Genomic DNA, 24,863 nt, shown 5'->3' on the forward strand with positions numbered 1-24,863 from the left:
CATTCTCTTGGTCATCCCAGCTCCCATGAGTTAAACTATTATAGTTCTATATTTCCCAGATTTAAAATATTGACTTGCCATATTTCTACTGAACTTTAATCTCACATTTCCCAAAAGCTGATTAGCATCTCTCCCACAGGCACATTAAATTTAACATATACAAAACCAGAACTCATTTTCCCCCTCTGAATTCAGTTTTCCTTGTCAATTGCATATTTTTATTGAGGATAACAATATACTTAAAGTTATCCAGGTTTCTAACATAGGAATTATTCTTGAGTCTTTGCTCTCCTGCATCGTCCCATAGCCAATCAGTTACCAAGTCTTACTGATGTTGTCTTTACAGTATCTCTTTCATCTTTTCCCCTATTATCCACTCACCCAGCCACTACTATAGTTCAGGCTACCTGTACTATTGCAATAGACTCCCAAAAGGTTTCCCTTTCCCATTCTCTCCCTTCTCTAATCCATCTTCTATATAGCTACCAAATTGACATTCCGAAGCAAAAGTCTGTCAAGAAAATACAGTAACTCCTTCCTACCTCTAGGACAGAAAAAACCTCTTCTGTTTTCTAGCATTAAAAGCCTCCTAAAATCTGATTCCAGCCTGTCTTTACAATATGATTTCATATTACTCCCATTCAGACACCATACATTCTAACCAAACTGACTTTTTTGTTGCTTCCTTAACATTCCATCTCCCATGTCTTTGCCTTTGCACAGACTGTTCCCGTGTCTGGAATTCTTCCCCTTCCTCCACTTTCTTCCCCCATGTTTGGAACTCCAAGCTCAATCAATCAAGAATTTATCAAACAGTTCTTATGTGTCAGTCACTGTGCTGGGCATTGGGGATACAAAAACAGAGAATCTCTGCCTCCAATTAAATGACATCTGACTGGGCAGAAGGTGGTACATTATATTCACAGATATGTAAACAGGGGATACACACACCAACATATACATATGTGATACAGCTAAATCTACATGCATTTACATGCAGAGTAAATGATTTGGAAGGACACTTGAAACTCCAACTAAGGAAAGGTCCTGTGAAATTCCACTTTCTCTTCCTACCCCTTGAATATAAACCCCTTGAGTTGAGGGAATATTTATTTTTTCTTTATACCCCCAGGACCTAGTACATACTGGGATTTTATATTCCAACCATATCCTATGGTTGTTGGGAAAACAAATTGCTTATATATTTTGAAATATCTTAGCAAAATAAAAACGTTTTTAAAAATACAGTCAATTGAATTTTCCACCACATCTCCACTTTCTTCAGAATGCATTTGTTCATTTTCCCATGTTTCTGACTGGTTTTATTTTTGACTCTTTCCTCTCTTTACTTCTCATTTCCAAGAAGTTATCAAATTCTTTAGATTCTACCTCTACAAAAGTTTTGAATACATTTTCTTTATTCTATTCCCACTATTATTGTCCTAGTATTGGCATTCATAGACTGTCATCACCATTAGCCTGAACTATTGTAATTGCCTCCCAAAAATCTTTCTGCTTCTACTTCCACTACCCTCATCTCACTTTTTGTTGCTACCAGACTAATCTTTGTGAATTTATTTGGTCACACCATATTCTACTCAATGTAGAATACTCAGTGTACTTTGCTTCTCAGGTAAAATTAAAAATCATTTGCTTAGTATTCAAGATACTTTACAATCTGACACCATCATATTTTTCCAGCCCTATCTCATCCTACTCCCCTTATGTACTATAAGGTCTCTGCAAGCTTGGTTCCTTGTACATGTCCTGCATTTTTCTGACACTGTGGCTTTTACTGATTTTCATGCCTTGAATTTCCTGTCCCCTTCCCAGATGCTGCTTGTAGAGTTAATCTTAAAAACAAGTTAAAATTTAAATCCTATATTATCAGTGAAACTTTCCTTGATATTGCCTTCTACCAGTTGATAACCTCTTTTCCCCTGGAATTCCCATTGCATTTAATATTATTTTGTAGTAAAGTTATATTATATTAGTATATATCATATGACCCCACTGATCTATATGTTTCATGAGATCAGATTTCATGTCTTATCTAAACTTTATATTGCCCCCAGCAATTTTATTTTTATTTTTCAATTTTATTTATCTTATAACCATAGGAGCACATACCCAGGAACAGTTCCTTCCAAATTAAGTTTCTGATTTTTCTTTTATTCTCTTTTCTATCTCTCTCTTTCCCACCTATGACTTTTAAAATATATATTGATTTTTTTCCCAAGCTCACCATTAATAACATTAAAAATTCTTCCTGGCCTCAGTTTGGGTCCAAATATTGGAAAAGGTACTCTATATAGGTTGTAGTAGGAGAGTTGGGCTAAACAACACATTCATGCCATAGGCTTTAGCATATGATTCCTCCATATAAAGATTTTCTGTGGTTGTTGGGAAAATAAATGAATTAGGTATTTTGAAATATGTAAGCATAGCAAAAATATTTTTAAAATACAAACTCTCCTTAGTCAGAAGAGGGACTTCACTCTCTTTCCCTCTTTATTCCTTTAGAATTGACTTTATTTCTGTCATATTTGATAACTTTTCCATTTTATCAATAAGATGTTAGCTTAATTTCAAGGGATTGCTCAGAGAGATTTAGGAGCAGTTTTTTAAAACCCTTACCTTACATCTTAGAGTCAATACTGTGTATTGGTTCCAAGACAGAAGAGTGATAAGGGTAGGCAATGGGGGTCAAGTGACTTGCCCAGGGTCACACAGCTGGGAAGTGTCTGAGGCCAGATTTGAACCCAGGACCTCCCATCTCTAGGCCTGACTCTCAATCCACTGAGTTACCCAGCTACCCCCTAGGAGTAGTTTTACAAGATGAATTGATCAGAAACATTTAGTCAGTAATTCTCGGCTCTCTCTCTAGTTCTGCCACCATCTTTCTTTCTTAATGACTCTACTTTGCTATTAAGTGCCTTGATTTTTTCCATCTAAAACAGTTTGAAACAGCCAAGCATTATTGGCAAGTTGTTGTATTATTATTCTGAGTGTCTACTACAATTTTTATGTGTCCCTTTTTAAAATGTTCAGAGCAGAAGTATAAAGTAGGATAGGGAATTGATTACCATTCTGAAGACATACTCCTCTACCTTACTGATATTTTCCTAAGCTTTTGCCAAATGACCAAAACATAATTTCTCATTAAATTGCCATTACTTCAATGTCAATTTCAAGTGACACTGGTTGAATGTGAATGCGGCTTGGATTCTTTGCTGTTTGCTTCTGGTTAGATGTTATTGCTTTTGGCTATAGAACATTTATTGCAAGTTTCTTTCTTGTAGAATTGTGCTAAATTTATCATGTTAATATTTATGCTTGTAAAATTTCCAGGCCCATGCCTGGGCCCCTAGAAAACTAACACATGTTCAAGGCACTCTATGGATTGCCACCCACTCAAAATCATATTTTATCATCCCCTTTTCATGCTTTGACTTTTATAGGATGATGAAAAGATAAATGGACTCAAAGCAAAAGACATTTAATCTAATAGTATCACAAATTTAGTGAAAGAAAAGTGGTTCCTATATAAAGATGTAATGAAGCTCGAAGAACAGTTGTTAAGACTTCTGTGTGAACATGGCAGGAAAATATCCCAAGCATATATGCTTGGCCTTGTTCTGCTTAATATTTTTTTTATCAATTACATAGATGAAGACATCAAATTTGTAGAACACAAAAAACGAGGAGGTATAATAATAAATAATAAACTATCCAGCAATAATAGCAATCCAGTTCTATTCACTGTACTACCTAGTTGCCTATTGGGTACAAAAAAAGTCAGTTTCATGAGTAGTAAAAGGCAGAAACATGGGTAGAAAGTTTTTTTTTTAAATATGGAATGCTTCAGGAATTTGCATGTCTTCCTTGTGCAGGGGCCATGCTAATCTTCTTTGTATAGTTCCAATTTTATTATACATGCTGCTGAAGCAGGCAATAATAGTTGTTTTGAAAAAAAAAGTATTCTTCTCACCTCTGAATTCCTCTGTTCATTTCTGGGTGCTGCAGTTTAAGAAAGACTTTGATAAACTGGAGAGTATCCAGAGAAGAGCAACCAGGATTGTGAAGGGTTTTTGAATTGTCATGTCTTTCGTGGGGGAGGACACATTGAATCCATGTGTAGGACCCACATAAAGAGAATGTAGAGAGAGCATGACCAGAGGCATATACATAAAGAGCAATCCCATAAAGAACATGTGGCTGGGGAACATGGATGATGGAAATGCACATACAGCTGTAAGTGTCAAGAATGAATATATGCCTGGGGAAATTCAAAATTCCATTTCCAAAGCGCAGTAATTTCCTTTGGTGAAGTTACTATACTGCTTTCTTCTGAGTATTGCTTTTCCATTATCCATCTCAGTCTTATTTTTCATTACATTGTCTCTTTGCCATTAATTATCAACTTTCTTGCCCTATAAGAGAATAAGAACTGATGAGATATGTAGAATAAAATCCTCATAACCTCTCATTTCCCATTCATATATTTAAATTCCCACTTATATATGTATCTTTTATTCAAGTTCTTGTTGAGGCATATGATGGTGGTAATCCTCTTCAAACAAGTCCCCATATTTGGATTTTTGTATTATTCAACATTCTCTTATAAAAATAATTAGTAATTATGTTAAAGAGAAGTATAATGATAAAACATGCCAATGCAACTAAAGAAGTCTTTAGAGGAAATATTTTAATTCTGGAAACATATATTAATAAGATAGAAAAAGAGGATAAATGAACTGAATGTATAATTAAAATTATAAAGTAAACAAAGTTGAAATAAGTTCAAAAGATGAAAAATTGAACATTAGAACAAAAAGATAAAATTTAAAGTAAGACTCAATAATCAAAATCAATTCCTGGTTCTTTGAAAAGACTAACAATACTATTTTAGCTAACCTTAACAAAAAGTGGGAGAAAAATAAAATTACACGAACTATAAATATGAACAAGGTAAAATCACAAATAGAAAAGGAATAAAAAGAATGATCAGAACTTGCTATACACAATAATGTCTCAACAATACTGCGAATTGCAAATAAATGGAGGAATACTTTAGCCAATAGAACATGGAATAAATATTTTTTTGAATATATCTTTTATTTTATTTATTTATTTGTTTTTAAGCCCTTACCTTCCATCTTGGAGTCAATAGTATGTATTGGCTCCTTGGTGGAAGAGTGGTAAGGGTAGGCAATGGGGGTCAAGTGACTTGCCTAGGGTCACACAGCTGGTAAGTGTCTGAGGCCGGATTTGAACCTAGGACCTCCTGTCTCTAGGCCTGACTCTCAATCCACTGAGCTACCCAGCTGCCCCCTGGAATAAATATTTTAATCAAATATTAGAAAATTAAGTTGAACTTCTAATTAAAGAGCTACCAAAAGGAGAAAAAACTCCAGTCTACATGGATTTACAGGCATATTATATAAATATCTGAAGAATAACTAAATATATGCTCTATATATCATTCTCAAAAATCAGCAAAGTAAACGTCAAACTTGTTTTATGAGACAGTCCTAAACTATAAACCAATATTACTAATGAATTTTTATGGAAATATAGAAAATAAAATTCTAGCCAAAAGATTACAGAAAAATATTATATAAGTACACTGTTACCGTATTGTGTTTTCCCAGCGCTACAAGGTTGGTTCAATATTAGGAAAGTCATAGACAATTAATGGTGCTAAAACCCCAAATAACCTCCAGAGCATATAATTAGAAACAAGAAAAACCTTTGCTAAAATAGGGATGAAATAGTAGCTGAACCTGTGATTTCACTGAAAGAGGAACTCCCAAATGAAGCTGTAATAATGCAAATTAACACCTTCTCTGTAATATATGATCTTAAAAAGTTAGCTTTAGATCTGTGAATTTAAGTGAAACAGTATGTTTCAGGGGCAAGACTTTGAATTAAGATTTTTCTGGCTTCAAAGTCATCTTTCTATTTATTGCTCCATGATGTCTCTCCAATAAAATATAATATTAATTTATACCAAAAACTGTACAAGGGATAGGGACAGAAGGGTCACTAAAAGGACTAGGCATATCAGTTTGATGAAACACATAAAATTAATTTTATTATAATTTATTATAATTCCTTCTATCCATGTAGATGAATTATTAGGTGAAAATAATTATAAATTCGTATTATAATTTTTCTTTTAAATAAAATTTTCATATTACTATTTCTATTTTTTGCCTTATTCAATAAAAAAGTACTGTTAAATTGTGAAATATCTTTCAAGATATTTTAAAATTCTTACCCTTCTAGCGATAAATATAATAAAAGTATATAACTAAACTCAAAAGTTAGCACTATTTCTATTGAAATGACATTTTAAGCTTTTCTAATAAATACAGAAATAATATCACTTAAGAAAGATGCTAGTGAAAGTAAAAAGATAAGAAAATGAAATTATAAAGGCGAAGGCAAAGAGGAAACAAAATTTTTCCTATTTGCTGTCATGATGGTTAATTAAAAGAAAAACCGAGAGTCAGCAAAACAACTAATTAACATAGTACCTTAAAAAAAGTTGTAGGAAAAAAAATACTACTTAAAAATTTGCAATATTTCTATGTAATAAAATTAAGGAGGAAATAATAGAGAATTCTTATTCAAAACAACTATAAAATGTGTAAAATATCTTTGAGTCAATCTATAAAAGCATTCTATGATTATTTTCATTATATGTATATGTTATTGAATCATTTGAATACAATTCTACCATGTTCAGTAATCTTGAACATAAATTATTTGGAGAAGAATGCCTTATTTGACATGAACTGCCAGGAAATTGGGCAGCAAGTTGGCACATAGTGTAGTGGGCCTGAAGACTCATCTACATGAGTTCAAATTTGACTTTTGAGTTGTGTTGTTCTGGGAATGTCACTTAACCCTGTTCCTCAGTTTCCTCATCTGTAAAATTAGCTGGTGAAGAAAATGGCAAATCACTCCAGTATCTTTGCAAAGAAAACCCCAAATGGGGTCAAGAGGAGTTGGATGCAACTGAAATGACTGAACAACTACCTGGAAACTACTAGAAAGCAATATAATACAAATTAGGTTTTGGTTTTTGTAAAGTTTATATGATATGCTATGAAAACTTCAAAATGCCCACATAATTTGAATATGAGAAGTCATAGCTTAAAAAAAAGAAGACAAAGAGATCAGGTATTTTTCATAGCAGTGGGTAGGGGTAGAATTCTTAAACAAATAATAAATAGAAGTGAAAATCTATTTTGATTTTATGAAATTGCAAACTTTTGCACAAATAAAATCAATGCAGCCAAGTTTAGAAGGGTAACTTTCATCTGGTTAAAACCAAACAAAACACCCAAATCTTTACATCGATATTTCAGACAAGAGTTTGATATCCAAGATCTATAGGGTCCTATAAGTGCAAGTCAAAAGAACTGTGAGATGTTCCTTCGCACCCAGATTTATTAGCAATGATAAAAGATGCCAATACTCTATGTTGAAAATGCTAAAGAAAGATACTTGTATTAATATACTGTTGGTGATCATGTGAACTGGTCCAACCATTCTAGGAAGAAATTTGTAATTGAGCCAAAAAGATGATTAAAAAATTGATACCCTTTGACTTTCAAGTATTCTATAAATACTAGTAGTAATATGTTATAGTCTACTCATGTTCATAAGCTTCTTCATCCACCTTTTTGGGATGGATATATAACTATGCCAATCCCTTTTGGATGATTATGGACCGAATGCAGGAGGATTTATGATGTTTTGGGGTTGGTTGCAATTAGCATAATATCGTCCATCTACCAACAAGAACATCTGTAGAATCTGATCAGTTATAGCAGAGGTTCATCTTTTAAATTAAGTTTTTTTTTCACTTAACAAGACTTGATTTTCTTTCTCTTCCACCTTGTCCCCTCCTTTAATAGGGAAAAAAGAGAAACAACAAAATTAAATAACAGATTTGCATAATCAAGGAAAATCAAATTCCTATATAGGACATGTCTAAAAACATTGTCTCTTTCTCCATAGTTAGTCTATCCCCTCTCTGTCAGGAGGTGGTAATTAAAGGAATTCTTCATCTTTTCTGCAGGGAAATCTGAAGAAGTCTGTGGACCCCTTCTTAGAATCATTTTTTAAAATGAATATATAGAAATACAAGACCAAGAAATACAAAGGAAACCAATTACATTGAAATAGATAAGAAGATAAAATAAAATTTATAGACCTTAGGTTAAGAACTCCTGATCTATACGGATTCCCTTTTCAATTTAGACTCTGCACTGGATTGCCTTCAAAGCAGCAGTAAACTACTTTGGTAAGCATTTGACTCTATATTTTAATGATGACCTGACAGGAATAATCAGAGGAAGTTATCTCTGTTCCTATGTATTTCAAAGAGGCTTGTGAAATTTGGATTTATTCATGAGACATGCCTTGTTGGAAAATGGCCTTTAAAGCAACATTTTGTTCTTGTTAATAATCAATAAACACAGTTAACCCATCAAGGAAGTGTTTGAGGCTGGAGATATCAATTCTGCCTCCCTTTTGAGCCACACTATGATATCTCAGTGTAGTAAGGGAAAAATCTCAATATAATAGTTACAGGTGGTGCATAGACTACCAGCTGTTGCAGATCCAGAGGGAAGGAAATGTGTATTATTAAATGTCTAGTATGTGCTGGGATTTTGTGTTCCCTCAACCTTTTAATAAATTGTTTTATTGTAAAGCTGTTTTTTGCTGAGAATATAATTTGTGAAAGCTTATTGGTTCCTTCTTCTGTCTCTCAATATGCATCTAGATTATTCTCATAAAAATTTGTAGGGGTGAAAATTTAGGCACACGATCATTCATTATTAGTATTTTCTTAGTCAACTTTGGGATTTTTTCCAAACCTTTGCTATCTTCTCTTCTTCCAGATGCCTTGAAGATCTATACTTTGACACTCTGAAATTGTGTTGCCTCCAAAACTTGCTTTCTTCATGTATACATAGCCTTGCCTGGCTTCTCTTTCCAAATTTACTTTCTCTAGTATTATATATATTTTCTCATGTAATAAATTTTGAACAGAGTCATAACTAGAACACAATTAGAATGATTTTAACCCAGGATGCCTCCTTGATCTCTCAGCAGCATTTGACATAGTTGACCACTCTGTAATTCTGAGGTTTCATTATTCTGCTCCCTCTTCGTTCTCCCTGATGTTCATGTGTGAGGGGTTGGCTTCTCATTCAGCTTTGGTGTCCATCTGTCCCTCAACTCTCACCTGTGGACTCCAAGAATTAGCAGATAGGCTAAACTAGTGTGAGGGTAACCAAAAGTTAGTGTTGTAGAAGGAATGTCTACCCTGAAACAACTGAAGAGTTCCTCCAGGGCTAAGCTAGGTAGGACAGTAGATAGAGCTTTAGGCTTGGGGTTGGGAGGACTTGGGTTCAAATCTGGCCTCAGACACTTCCTAGATGTGTGACCTGGGCAAGTCACTTAACCCCAATTGCCTAGCCCTTACTGCTCTTCTACCTTAGAATTGAGAACAAGACAGAAGTTAAAGGCTTAAAAACAGGAACTTCCAGTAGAATGGGTGGATGAGAATAATTTGTTCCAACCATCATGGAGGTGAGTGAAGCAGATGTTGTGGAATGTTAGAGCTTGAGTAGACACTGAAGATGCTAAGATCATCCACTATATCCTGGGCATGACTGGCTGTCTTGATTTTTGTCTTGCCACTGGACTTGGATGACTCTGGAAAGGGGAGTGAGGCTGATGCCCTTGTGTAACCGATTCACTTAAATCCAGTTCCTGGCAAGTCAAGACATCACCCATAATGCCATTAGTCTTCTTTGGAAACAGGATAAACAACAATAACAACTGTCTGATCACACCTTAGTCTTTTTTCCTGGATAATTATTCATGTTCTACTCTCTACCTCTGAATATATCTCCCAAAACTTTATAATGGACCCTCTTCTTTCTCTATGCTTTCTTGGTAACCTCATTAGATCCCATTAATTCAATTATCATTTTTATGCAGATAACTTCAAGATTTCTGTATCTAGGTCCATTATCTTTCCTGAGTTGCCAAATGCAAGTTGGACATTTCTAGTGGAAAGTCTCAGACGTATATCAACCTTGAAACAACCAAAATGGAAATCATGATCTCTCTACTTTTACCCTCCACATAGTTGCTAAAGTGATATTCCTAAATCATTTCCCTCTCTGGCTCAAAAAACGTCAGTTGCTCCTTTTTAGCTTTAGCATCAACTACAAACCATTCCATTTGGCATAGTTTTCAACCATGCTTCTGTATAATTTTTGTAAAATCCAAGATTTAAAAATTTTTGAGAGAAATTTCAGGAAAAGAAGCTTGCTAACTCCTCAAATCAAGAAAGTATACTGTTTGGGGAAGGTTTCATAAAGAAGCCTGCAGAAACCACACACTGTGTCAAAGATCCAGAATGAACTTTGGTTATAATTAATTGAACTAAAGGGGGTTGAACACATTTATTCTGAATGTAAACTCCTATGCCAAAGGGGATTGCCTCCTAAGTGGCTTTTTGTCAATGCATTTACCAATCATTGGTTTTGCTCTCTCTTCTATTTCCCTCTTATTTCCAACTATTGTAGCTTCCTTTTAGATAGTGTAGTATTGTATGCACCTCTGGCTAGAAGATCTTTAGAGATATAAGCTAGTTATATGAAATGATTCATCGGGGAGACTAGGCATGTAAATCTGGGAGATTCCAACATGCTCATCTCTCCCAACAGAATCACAGGGAGGAATTGTGAAGAGAGAATTAGACTCTCTTAATTTATTTTAATGCAATCAATCAACAAACTTTAATTTAATCAAATCAAGAACTTAAAGTACCCCTACTTAGTACCTAGCTAACCATTAAGTAAGAGAGCTCACAAGTCACCTACTGGTTCATACCCTAAAGGTCAGAAGCACTGCCACCCATTGGGCAGTGCTAGGCAAATTGGGAGGCTGTGATTTGAAAGATACTGAAAGTGGGAAATGTAGGAAGGAGACAGAACCTCCTGTGAAGTGGGAGAGAGGCACGAAGTGACATGGAAAAAGGATTGTAAAAGGTAAGACTGAAGGACAAGATTCTTTCTTGGCTTCCTTGGTTCTTCAGCCAGGAGACCCTTTCTCAGTTGGTACTTCAGTGGGACACCCTCTTCAGTGTGACCTCTGGTGAGATTCTTGGAGGCAGTCACCTTTTCCTGGAATTATTCTGGACTGGAGCTTTCTGCACTGGAGAGGCTTGCTGGGTGAGTGACTGGAGCTGAAAGAAGAGGCTTGTGTTGGTGGACTCCTGACTGAAGACGCTACTGGGATTTCAACGTGGAGAGTGGGACTTGAGGGAGCCCCTGCTAGGGACTGAGCCTGTCTTCACTGGATATGCACTTAGGCTGGCAGGCTAGACAAGGACTCTGTCTCCTTCCTACATTTCTCACTTTCAATATCTCTACCTCGTTGTAAATAAAAGTTGCTAACAGTCATTTTTGACTTAAAGGCTAATATTTTATAAACAGCAACCACGATCTCACTTTTATAACTCTCATATTGAGTCAAATCTAATTTTAAATCTTACACTTCTATCTAAATACCTACCCCATCAAACACTATTCCCCTTTATTGACTCTTTGTTCCTGTAAAAATGGCCTAATTATTCTTCATATGTGACAATTCCATTTTGTGATATCTGGGAAGAAGCTGACTTGAGAGGAGCTGGCAGTCTCCATCACAGTCCTTCTCTCAGCTTGCTACACTAGAAATATGGGGGCACTTCCCCTTGGGTGAGATCTGGGACTCTCTCTCTTGCTTGAACTAAATTACCTTGCTCCCAATTGGAAAGTTCCTTCATTCTCTATTATCTGGGATATATTCTCCTACACATACTTTTTCTGACTTCTCTTTTGCTACTGACTTGGTCAAATGTGCTTCTTTGCTCCTTACTGTGTGCTCATAGTGGAACTGGTATTTGGTGGGAAGTTGGATAGAGAACCTAAATATCCTTTTCCTATTAATGAACAGCAATCAGAAGTTTAGCTTGAACCTGAACACCAAATCCTCTAGCCTGACAATATTTAAGGGAGCTGATAAATATAATACTAGCCTGGTGCCCCCCTCTCTGAGAACAGAGAGGACAAACATCTGGTCTCCAACCTCTTGCTTCCTTTCCTGGCAGGAATTAAAGTCTCTGTTGAAGAAGAGTAGAGGGAGAAGAAACTAGAGATGTTTATTCTGTCTCCCTTTTGAGCCATGCTATGATACTCCAGTGCAGTGAAGCAATCACCTAATTACAATAGTTACAGGTGGAGCACAGACTACCAGCTATTACAGTGTTGTAGGGAAGGAAATGAGTATTTATTAAATGCCTTATATGTGCTAGGTGCTTTACGAATGTTATTTCATTTGATGCTTCCAATAAATTTGGGATGTGGTTGCTATTGTTATCCCTATTTTATAGTTGAAGGAATTGAGGTGGATAGAGGTTGTGTCTTGCCCAAAATCACACAGTAAGTGTCTGAGACTGGAATTGAACTTAGGACTTCCTAATTCCAGACTCAGTGCTCTGTGAACCACTTAATTGTCTCTTTAATCCAAAAAGAACTACTGGTCAAAATGGTTTCTGTTTTGTATATTCTAGAGTAAATGTCTTTCTTGTAAAAGTATAGACAGAAACTCAGATCTTGTTGAATTATTATTATTATTATTATTAATCTCTTCTTTAATTATGGGAAGCTAAGTGGCTCAGTGCATAGAGGGCTGGGCTTGAAGTCAGAAGAACTCGTCCTCATGAGTTCAAATCTGATCTCAGATACTTGAGTGACCGTGGGCAAGTCACTTCACCCCATTTGTCTTAGTTCCTCATTTGTGAAATGAACTGGAGAAGGAAATAGCAAACCACTCCAGTATCTCTGCCAAGAAAACTTCAAATGGGGTCACAAAAAGCCAGACATGACTGAAATGACTACTAGCTCTGATTATAAGCCTTCTCCCCACTCCTTATGTAAGCTCCTTCAGTTTTTATCTTTGTATGTATCTCTAGTTCCTACTATAGATACATGATACAATTTTTTGTACAAATTTTTATTGAATTTAAATGATTTTGAATTGAGTCAATTCCATTAGATTAGACGATTAGAAGATTATTGGTGTCATTGTTGATCATTGGAAGAGTAGTTTCAGTAGAGTGGAGAGGTCATTCCATGGTCTACCTACTAGATAGCGATTATAGACTTTTTTCCCCACAAATTTTTTCAGCGAAACAGAGGAAAGAATGATATAACAGCTAGGGAAAGTGGGAGGTTCAAGTTAAGTTTAATTTTCAGGATAAAGAAAACCTGAATATGTTTATAGATAGAAGCAAAGGAAGTTAGTGGAGAGGGGGGGATTAAAGAAATAAAAGAAAGCTGGAAAAGTGATTTCTAGAACCAGTAGTCTGATGCATTCTCTTATGCCTATGTGTATTTACTTGCGACACATATTCTTATGCCACACACCTTAGCTGTGTTCCCAGTCCCAGTAGTAAATAGGAGAAATCTTAATTAAGTAGTCTCATGGGGTCCAGTGATGTAGCAGAAGGATCCAAAGGAAGCTTCTAAGAGACTCCTTTCCTGAGGAATACGGGCAGGAGGAATACAAGACTTAAAAACCCTATATGGAGGGGATATTTCATCATATTATACAATCTAAAGCCCCTGTAGGCTAAAATGCAGCCACTGGTTGCTATGAATCAGGATAGGACAGGAAGTGAGTAATACCACTTTGAGTTGAATTTTCAGGGAAAATGTATTTATTTAGCAGAATGTAATTATCCCAAATGGAATTCAGCCAGGGACTATGCTTAATGCTTTTATTCCTAAAACAGATTTGAAAAAAAAGTTATTCTGAAATGGAATTGATGAATAAGTCCAGGAAAATTCTTAAATTTACTTTGTACTCAGGACCACAAGTTAGTCTCAGTATCTTTCCATAGCTAGGTTTGCTGCCTTTAAGCATTTCTTCTAACCAGTGCTTGGTGCAAAATGATTCTTACAATTACCAACTTAGGGCCAGGGACTGGACCTGTGATTTCATCAATAGAGGGAATTTCCTATTGAGGAAATCCATTTTCCAATGCAGCTTGTCACCTTCTAGGCAATTTCTAGCCTTAGAGAGTTGCCTATAGCCCTGAGAGGTTGTGACTCTCCTAGGGTAACCCAACATGGATCTATTTAAAAATTCCTCAGTTCCTATATGCGTAGCATAACATTCAATTCTGGCTGGCCAGTCCCCTTCATTCTTTCACCTGTTTTGGTGTGGTCAATGAAGGACAGACCCTATTTCAATAGTAGAAAAGACTTATTCCAGTAGAGGGCAGCATAATTTAACATATTTCCTTGTAAACCTTTAGAAGTTATTTACTTCTAACTATATTTAATGAATAAACTTTGAGTGTCAAAAACAGTTCTAAAAAAATTGTCAAGCTTGTTTTTCAACCAGGTGTTAAATTAAGGTGTTAAAATTCTAATGATATTTATTCCAACACCTTTTTGTTAGCTGATTATATGGTAATCCATCCTGTTTGTGTTGAGAGCAGGTCATAAAAATCCTACAACCAAATTTATTTTGGCTTCAACATCCATTAATTAATCAATTCATTTACTCAATAAATATTTATTGCATGCCTACTAGGTACAGAATTGCTGTTAGGCATTCTGAAGAGAACAAAGATGAATAAGATTCTTAACCTTTAGAGGGGTGTGTGTGTATGTGTGTGTGTGTGTTGTGTGTGTGTGATTTAGGAATCTGGTAAAGCCTATGGACCCCTTCTTGGAATGTTTGTTGCCTACATTTCTAATTGAGAAAAATACTTCATTTCATTTGGAAGTTAGTGAAAATAAAGAAATGAGTTCTTTCCTATTAAAGTTCACAGACCCCCTGATATCTAGTCATGGACCTCAGATTAAGAAGTCTTTGTCTAGTTCAACCCCCTTATTTTAAAAATGAAGAAAATGAGACCTAGAGAAGCTTTAGTGGTAGTAAGTTAAGTGGCAGAACTAAGATTTGAATTTGGGTATATTTGATAAAAGAATCCATTCCACCACACCATGCTTCCTTCCATAAGAGTTAGAAGATATTTTGGAGGTCATCTAGTCCATTTCCTGTATTGTACAGATGAGGAAACTGAGGCCCATAGAAGTTAAGTGACTTGCTTAATGTCATACAGGCTATAGCTGAGGCAGGATTTGAACCCAAATTCTCTGACTCCAATCTAGTACTTTTCCACTGTGTGGTGCTTCCTTAATTCACTGTTTTAGGATAGATTCAAGAATGTCCCAATCTAAATTTTACTAATACATTTGAGGTGGTACATTAGTACTTGGCATGGAGAACAAATTAAAAAGTTAAAAAAATTGGGGGCAGCTGGGTAGTTCAGTGGATTGAGAGCCAGGTCTAGAGATGGGAGGTCCTAGGTTCAAATCTGACCTCAGACACGTCCCAGCTGTGTGAGCCTGGGCAAGTCATTTGACCCCCATTACCTACCCTTACCACTCTTCTGCCTTAGAGCCAATACACAATATTGACTCCAAGATGGAAGGTAAGGCTTTAAAAAAAAAAAGTTAAAAAAAGTTAAAAAAAGTTTAAAAATTAAAAAATTAAATTCTGTAAAACAAAACCTTGGTTTGAATACCAGAACTCTTATTTACTTATTATCTGTGTGACTTGGGAAAGTAAAAAGAAAATCTTTCTGGGCCTCGGTTTCTGAATTATAAAATATAGGAGTTAGACCAAATGGCCTCCAAAGTTGCTTCCAGCTCTAAAGGTAGGTTGAGAGATATACATTAATAGGATTATAGAGATGGAAGAGACTGTTAGGGATAATCTAGTCTAACTCCTTCTTTTACAGATGAGGAAGCCAAGGCATAGAAAAGCTATGTGATTTAATCCAGGAACAAGGTACAACTCAAATTCAAATAAAATTCAAGGCTTTTCATTATTAATGTTCCATCTCTAGTAGAGTTAGAAAGCAACTTGAGTATGCCATACATGGTTTGAAGTTAATACTTATATAAAATGAAGATATGTTGAACTTCAAATAAATTCAACAAACCTTCATTTTATATATTTATTCTACTTTCTATTCTTTTTATTTTAATTACACGGAGAAATAATTTTTTAACAATTATTTTCTACCCTTTTTCATTTCAAATTTTCTCCCTTCCCTTCCCTATTACCAGGTGGTAAACCATTTGATATTGATTATTTCAGTGTTGTGATGCAATACAAATTTCTATATTCCTCATGTCAGGAAGGAAGGCATATATTGTACATGTAAGAAGAAACTCATGAAGGAAATAAGGCAAGAAATGATATGGCTTGATCTGGATCTTGATCTTACTCTTCCAGTTCCCTTCTCTAGCTGTGGACAGCACTTTTTAATCATGAATCCCTCAGGGTTGTCTTGGACCCTTGAATTGCTGATAATAATTTAGTCTTTTGCAGTTGATCATTGTACGATATTTGTTGCTGTATACAATGTTCTGCTGGTTCTGCTTATTTCATTTTGCATCAATTCATACAAGTCTTTCCAAGGTTTTCTGATATGCTAAAGTATATGCACATTTTTATAGCCCTTTGGGTGTGAAAGGAAATTCTTGGTTCTCTTTGTCTATTCTGAGTTTACACTTGTGAAAAGGGAATCCCTTATTCTCTTTGCTAGTTGAAGTTAAAACTTTGGTTAACAATAACTTAAATACCCTACTTAGTACCTCACTAGGTTGTAAGGACAGCATTAACTCTCTTTTGTCTACTTTTGAATTGATCAACAAAAGCAATATACCCATACTTAACCCTAAAGTAAGGGAAACTCTTACTATAGGAGTTTACACCTCCAAAAGGAAGACACCCCTACTTAACCTTAAGTAGAGGAAGTAAAAACTCAGAAACAGTATGAATCCAAACTGGATGACAACTCAGAAATGTGTGAATCCTAGGAGGAGAGTTAACACCTTTAGAGGTGACAGGTCAATCCCACAGACACTGCCCCTGGGCAGGGCTGGACAATTTGAAACTGTGATTGGTCCCTGTGAAGAGGGACAAGAATAGGAAACCACCATAAAAGCTATGAAATCCTTGGCCTGGGGTGTCTCCTGAGTTGAATCTCTATGGAGAGTATCTCCTAGAGATAGTCTTCAGAGGGAACTTCACTGGAGCCTGCAGCTTGGATAGTGGCTTCAACTTAGATTCTGACTCCTGGACTACTTCACTGGGTGAGTGAAAAGGGCTGACTACATTCTTAGTTTTCCTAAGAGACTAGCTTCTATCTTGGAGGAGGCCTCATAGTTACTCACTACCAGCCTTCCTGACTGAAGACTAGTATAGGTATTTTCTCTAACCTCTCTCACATTTCTCTACTTTATTGTTTCCCCTCTAATTTGGTAAACTTCTGACTTGAGATATAATAACTTTGGTGACCACTTGTTGTTTCATATAATTTAAGTCCAACCACTAAATTTAACCTTTACATGGGCATGTTTCCAAATGGCTCTCCAGAAGGTATTTTTCAGTTCACAGTTCTATCAACAGTGTATTAGTGTTTGAATTTTTACACATTCCCTCCCATGTTTATCATTTTCCATTTTTTGTCATATTAGTTAATCTGATAGGTGTGGAGTAGTATCTCATTTATTTTAATTGGCATTTCTCTTATCAATAATGATTTGAAACATTTTTTTCATATATTTAGAGTTGTAAAATTTTTATTAAAAACCTACTATACATAAGACACTATAGTAGGCACTAAGGAAATAAGGAAAATAGATACATACATAGTATTTACCTTAAAGAGTTTATGTTCTATATGGGAGGAATAGATAACACCCACCAGTAATTATAATGCCAAATAATTTGAAGAAGAACAGAGTCCTAGAAACTGGAGAGTGGACTTGTTTTGATACATATTTATTAAATATCCATATATACCCAGCATGGTATTCTTAGCCTTATTTTTTTAAAAAGAATATTTGTTGTTACCTTATATGCCTCACCATTCTTTCATTTTCCATTTGTAAATATATTAGAAATCTTCAAGTAATTTTAAAATGTTTTGACTCTTGGTAAAACTGACTTTTGCCAAAGCTTATTTCATCCTAGTTTTGAAATTCAACTGTATTTTAATTTTGAAATTTAACTTTATTTCAGTCTGTACCTTGCTTTTTCATGATCCTCCCACCTCCCACTAAATTGTTTGGAAAGACCTATTTCATTATTCTGGCTGCTTTTAAATTCTCTATTTCTAGTGAAAAAATAATTGATTCTGTTAGATGTTACCAAGTCTTGGTTGAGACATGACTGTAATTTAAAAGGCTCATGATTACTACATAAGAGTATTTACCCCCTTTTTTTTCAATTGTTGAACATGCTATGATATAACTATTCCAACTCCTATTTGCCCCTGATTTATCAGTGTAAGTAGGAGTTGGAGTAATTGCCTCTAGAATCTCCCTAATATTCTAAGGATGTGGGGGGTTTGGTTTGTCCAGTGTTATATAGTTCACAAAGCTCATAAGCCCCCACCAGTGTGTTTCTTGCCATGGCCATTGTTATTGTTTAGCCATTCACCTGGGTCCAATTCTTCATAACCCAGTGGATCATACTGTCCCTGGTGTCTTCTTAGTAAAAATACTTGAGTGGTTTGCCATTTCCTTCTCCAGTGGATTAAGGAAAACAGAGGTTAAGTGACTTGCCCAGGATCACATAGCAATGAAATGTCTGACGTCAAATTTGAACTGACTCCAGATAGTGCTCTATCCATTGAGTCATTTAGCTTACTTGGCCATTAGTTGATATCAAATTTTTAGCCAGACAATTAACTTTTAGGAAGGAATATTTACTACAGTGTTATAGTTGGTACAAAACAGTCTCTTCACAAGTCTGTAGCATATTCTCCCATTGGCACATACAAAGTATAGGCAGAAGGTGGGCTCTTGCTTATAGAGTACAAATGATAAAGGAACAGCAATTCATGGTTCCAGGAAGTCCCTTTTCTGGCAACTTCAAAATTCTTGCCTTAGGTAACATATAGTTTTCTTCTGGACTCTGATTAGAGCTGTGAATGTATATCCAATCTGTTCCTGGTTCCAAATGCAGATTCTGCCATCAGTTGGTCTGGAGATTATGCTAGGGTTTAATGGAAAGATCTTTGAAGTTAATAGAGGCATTTTGTGGCAAAGGAGGAAGAAGGAAAGAAACAGAGACTGACCCAGGCCTAGGACTCTTCTTTCCCTTCTTTGACTACAAAGGATTCCATTTTTTTTTAATCTTTATCTTCCTTCTTAGAATAAATACTATGCATTGGTTCCAAGACAGAAGAGCTGTAAGGGTAGGCAATGGGAGTTAAGTGACTTGAAGATCTGAACCCAAGATCTCTCATCTCTGGACCTAGTTCTTGATCCATGAAGTCACCTAGCTGCCCCCAAGATTCCTTCTTAAGGGTTGAGCTCTAACACTTTTTTATTTCTACTTGCTCAAAATTTATGAGGCCCATGGGCACTGCCAGGTTTCCTGAACTAGTCTAAACATATTTCCTTTGCAATGTCACAGATTATTTTCATACTTAATTTAAAGCCTATGACTGATTATTTGAAATATCTTTTTACCTTGTTAAGACATCCAGGCCTGGTATTTTATCAATTTACTCCATCAACTTCCACCCTTACATTATCAAAGCCTCATTTCACCTGGATGACACAAAATTTGCTAAAGAATGCGGATTAGTTGATAAACACCAGGCCTGGGATTAGCTTTATAAATTCCACATGACTCATTTTGATCTACAAAGATCTGGAGCTTCCCCTATTTCCCATTCCCTTTACTAGTGGGCAAGAATAGACTCATAATCTTTTAATAATAATAATGATCATCATTTACATATTACTTTAAGATTTGCAAGTACTTTATAAATATTATCTCTGTTTTAGAAATATTAACTGTAGGGAGTAGCTATTATTATCCTGAGTTTACAGATGAAGAATCTGAGACAGAAAAGGCTAAGTGACTTGTCCCAAAGTCACAAAGCATAAAAAACCAAAGTCTTCCTAAGGCTAATTCTTTATCTATAGGGTCATATTTTATTAGACAGTTTAGAAATAGACTAAAACTGCCAGCCACCTTTCAGGACCTCTGACCCATCATTGGTTCAGTTGAGTCAGGATTAAGATTAAATTTCATTTAGCCGTGAATATATACCAGGGTCTGACCCAAATCCAACCTCAGCAAGGTGTTCCCTGGCCACAAAGACTCTGGAAGTTAAGGAGAAACTAAAACCAGATCATTTCTCACAAGGGAGGATAGAGGTTTAACACTTGTACAGGACAGTGGGAAGTTCAAGGAACTCTCAGGGAGAATGAAGATAGAAGAGGAAGGTCTTCCATGGCAGCTTCCCAGTCATGGCAGCTGATGCCTGGGACATAGGCTGTTCACTCTTAGAGGTCACAAGAGGTTTCCCCTAAATGAATAAAGGAAGAGGTGTGTGATTCTGTGAGAGAGTATGTGTGTGTTTTAATCTCTGCCTTCACTCCAGTGGGAGGGGGCAATACTGAGAGAAAACCAGGAATAAGTGTGGTCTTTACCCTGCTCTTACTTTTGCTGTTGTTATTTAGTCATTTTCTAGTTGTGTCCCACTCTTCATGACTTCTTTTTTGGAGGAGTTTTCTTGCAAAGATACGGGAGTGGTTTGTCCTTTCCTTCTCCAGATCATTTTATAGATGAAGAAATGGCAACAAAAAGGGTTAATTTGACTTGTCCAGGGTCACATAGTAAATGTCTGAAGTCAGATTTGAACTCAGGTCTTCCTGAATACAGGCTGGGAACTCTATCCACTGTGTACCTAGTTGCTCAAGTAAGCTCCTATCTTACTTGTGCAAAATTGTGTTTTTAAATTTTATTTAAATGTATTATTTATTTTTAAAATTTTTCAGAATAAATTTGTTGGATCTCATTATTTCTCACAAACACCTGTCCTTACTTTGATGTCTCTTTGTTTTTGGCAAGGAGGGCACAGGAGAGCTCCAAAAGCTACACAGAAGGCCCTTCCCAAGGCAAAGATTGGGAGTTTAACCCTCTAATTTCACTGTTACAGTTTTGCTTTCTGAAAATGAGAATAATTAAATATTTCATAACTACCCCTCCCACCACAGACAATCATTATGAATACGGGCCACCAAACAAAAATATATGCTCTGTGGACATAAGCCTCAGAGAACTGGAAATTACCCACAGATGACATGATAGATTTGCCCTGGATTAATAGCATCTCCCACTGCCCAAGAATAGGATACATAGGATTAACAGTGCCCTTATGAAGGATCAAATCATTAGATACTCTGTGGTAATTTGTTCTTAAGAAGAACAAATCTTAATCATTATTGGCCCGAAGTGACCTATATTTATCATAAGAATGTTTGCTATATAGGGCATATAGAGTGTTGGTAGCCTATGATGACCAGCAATAATGGTTAGGAGTCCTCTGTTGGTTCTTACTTCTTTTAAAAAAAATCTACCTCCATTCAATTGTGATAGACAGAGCTACTGTTCCAACCTAGATGGTCACAGTAGCAATAGCTATACCATGTGGACTGTTTTTTTTTTCCCATGGCAGCCAGGAAAAAAGTATCCTATGGCTCAGCTTTGCTATCCCCAAGATTACTGATTTTTTTACAACATATTGTTGACATACCTTGCTGAAGGCTGATAATCTACCAGACACTTTTTCTATCTCAGAGATGGATATGACTATTTGGGTTAAAGAAATCAATATATTTGCCCTAAGCCCAAAACAAACAAAAACCAAAAACAAACCGAAAAATTTTCCAACACCCCCTGAATCTGAATATTTATGAAACTCACTTTTCTATGATTGTTTGGCTTTTCAAATCTTTAGAGTAGAAATCAGAGGTAAATAAAATAAAAAAAGGTAACTTACGTGTTTTTTGGTTTCTATGTTCTAGGGTTTGGCAAAAAAAGGCAAGGACTGGCACTAAGAATGTATCAAGGAAGTCAAACTGATGGGCTTGTTTTAAAAAAAAATGGGATCTTTCCAAATTCATGGCTCCTGAGATGCTCAAATGGCTTCCTGGCTTGGAGTAGTTGGCTGTATCACCTTGTAAGTTTTACCACTCTCTAAGTCATGCTGTTTTCTCCCCATTTGTGTCTTTAATTCCTTCAATTCTTTGGCTACGTTTTTCCTTCTAAGCCTAATTGGCCTTGGAAACATGGAGCTATCATGAAACCTTCCAAATATAGTTAGAAAAATCTATGTTGCCTATGTTTCCCTTCTCACCTCCAATCCACTCACAACAGATCTGTGGATCTATGTATATCTCTAAACTGGCCCATTTGCCATAAGTGGTTTTATTCATTTCATTTTCTTTCTGACTAGTTTGGTCATATATATATTTCCATTTCCTTTGTCTTTTCTTCCTTTGTTAGCCTTTCACTAGACAATGACCTTCACAGTCATATTTTTAAACTTGGAGTAGACCAATGTTCCATTGGCACACCAGAGCTTAGAGGTGACTTGATAGCTGTCTTTTGTAAGGGTTAAATTGGGGTTTTGACTAAGTAAGAGAGTTATAAATTCAATGTTGTGGTCCCCGAATTCAAAATATTATCCTTAAGCCAGAAAAAACTGTTAGCAGCTTTTATTTATAACGAGGAAGAGAAAGAGTTGAAATATGAAATGTAGTAGAGAAAGAGGTAGGAGTTGCCTAGCCTATCCTAAGTGCTGATCCGATGAAATTCAGTTCTTTTCCTGACAAATTTCCAATCTCCACATGGAAGTTTGAGTCACTCACCAGCAAGCTGATGCAGGATCCAAGGAAAAGAGTCTCCACAGAACTCACACTGAAGGGAATGTCCCAGCGAAGTGGCAAAAAGCAGAGAAGGTCTCCTCGCAGAGTCACCAAGCAGGAATTTCTCCAAGCCAGAAAAGTACCTGTGGGGTTGTCAGCCAGGGTTCCACCAACACAGCCTCCTCCAAAGCCAAAATAGGAATCTTGGCAACCAATCTCTTGAAAGGCCAGGAAGGGAAAAAAAAAAAAAAAAAGCTAGATGCTGTTGATGTCTTTTTATGCCCCTTTTCTCCAAGTCACTTCCTGTCACTCCTCCTTCTTCACAGAAACCAATGGCAGTCTTTCAATTTGCCTAGCACTGCCCAAGGTGGGGGGCAGTGGCCTTTGGAGTTGTCACTTACTCTCATACTTAATGGTAAGTAGGAGTACTTTAAGTTCTTGATTTTATTAGCTAAAAATAGACAAGGGGAGAATTAATCCCATCTTCACATTTAAATATATGAAAGACAGTCACTGAGGAAAGGAGTTAGATGTCCTGAAGCTTGGTCCCCAAAAGTAGAAAAAGGAATAAAACCTGAGAGTTGTTGAGAAGCAGATAACTGCTTTTTTGTTTGTTTGTTTTTGCTTTTTGAATAAGGAAAGAAGTGTATTTTATTTTTAGTTACTCCTTTAAAATTTTTTGATATTTTTAATTGCACAATATTAAGTTTATTAAACCTGATAGCAAGTTGTACATATACATAATTTATCAATAAATATTCATATAGAGAGGGTGTATATTCAAATCTTTGTGACAAAAAGAAATATACAATACAGAAATTGAAGATGGCTCAGGGCCGTCCTTAGTATTTGGAAACCCAGGCAAATATTTGTTGGGGGGGACCCCACTTATTAATTTGATTGAAACAATTTATAATAAAATTCACAGGCCTATTTGGCATAATGATTAGTGAAGATTTAGAATTAGCTTATAGCATTGACTTTTTCATATGAAATGTTTTTAAGATTTAAGACACTAAACTGTACATAATTGAAATAATTCAAATTTGTTAATATTATAAGTCACTCAACCACTCATGTTACAATTCTGTGCAGTATGTAGGACTATTGACTCTTTTTAAAAAATTTTAAACATTTATTAATATTCATTTTTAACATGGTTACATGATTCATGCTCCCACTTTCCCCTTCACCCCCCTGCATTCCCCCCACCCATGGCTGACACACATTTCCACTGGTTTTATCATGTGTCCTTGATCAAGACCTATTTCCAAATTGTTGGTAGTTGCATTGGTGTGGTAGTTTCGAGTCTACATCCTCAATCATGTCCACCCCGACCCATATGTTCACTATTGACTCTTAAAGAGCAAATCTTCCTACCAGCTATAGCTATAATATAGGTTATATTCCAGGCTTTTTGCAAAATCATTTTATTTATATTATATATATTATATTACATTATATATTATAGCAAAATAGTTTACATTATGACAGCTCACCTGTTTCTTACTCTCCCCCCAGTTCCTTGACATGCCACAGATATCGGCCACAGATATAGTTAAGTGTGCAGAAGGTATTTTCAATACCAATCAGGAGCTGATAACTGGAAGTTAGAACACATCGAATAACCTATTGCCAATCATCAATAATACACATTGCAAGAAAACTGAAAATGTTGCCTTTTTTCAAAGTCAAAATGAGTTAAAGAATAAAAATGTAGTAAATAAAAACTTTTAATCAGAATTTGGCATTCTGTTTTGTTATATTTCACAATTTAAAAAGACCATAAAATATTAGTTTTCATAAAGTAGATAGCTTTGAAGATAATTTTTCTTGTATCTAATGCTAAATCATTAAAAAATTTTAAACCAATAATTAAAAAATTTTTTTTTGTATTGGCAGTACAAATGAACCAGAGAATGGAATGTTGATACTGTATGTTTCATAGTACTCAGTTATTTGAAACTCCAGATATGTTACTTGTCATTACTGAAATTAAAGAATAATAACTTCATAGTAAAT

The 24,863-nt window shown here is 35.6% G+C and overlaps 1 non-coding gene across 1 annotated transcript; it reads right to left on the reverse strand.

Moving 5' to 3' along the window:
* Positions 1-3,848: 3,848 nt before the first annotated feature.
* On the reverse strand, positions 3,849-3,951 carry LOC123238321. Its single transcript, XR_006505523.1, has one exon. It is a non-coding gene; the product is annotated as a U6 spliceosomal RNA (small nuclear RNA).
* Between the last annotated feature and the right edge of the window lie 20,912 nt (positions 3,952-24,863).

This window comes from Gracilinanus agilis, chromosome 2 (assembly GCF_016433145.1).
Source record: "Gracilinanus agilis isolate LMUSP501 chromosome 2, AgileGrace, whole genome shotgun sequence".
NCBI classification, from domain to species: domain Eukaryota; kingdom Metazoa; phylum Chordata; class Mammalia; order Didelphimorphia; family Didelphidae; genus Gracilinanus; species Gracilinanus agilis.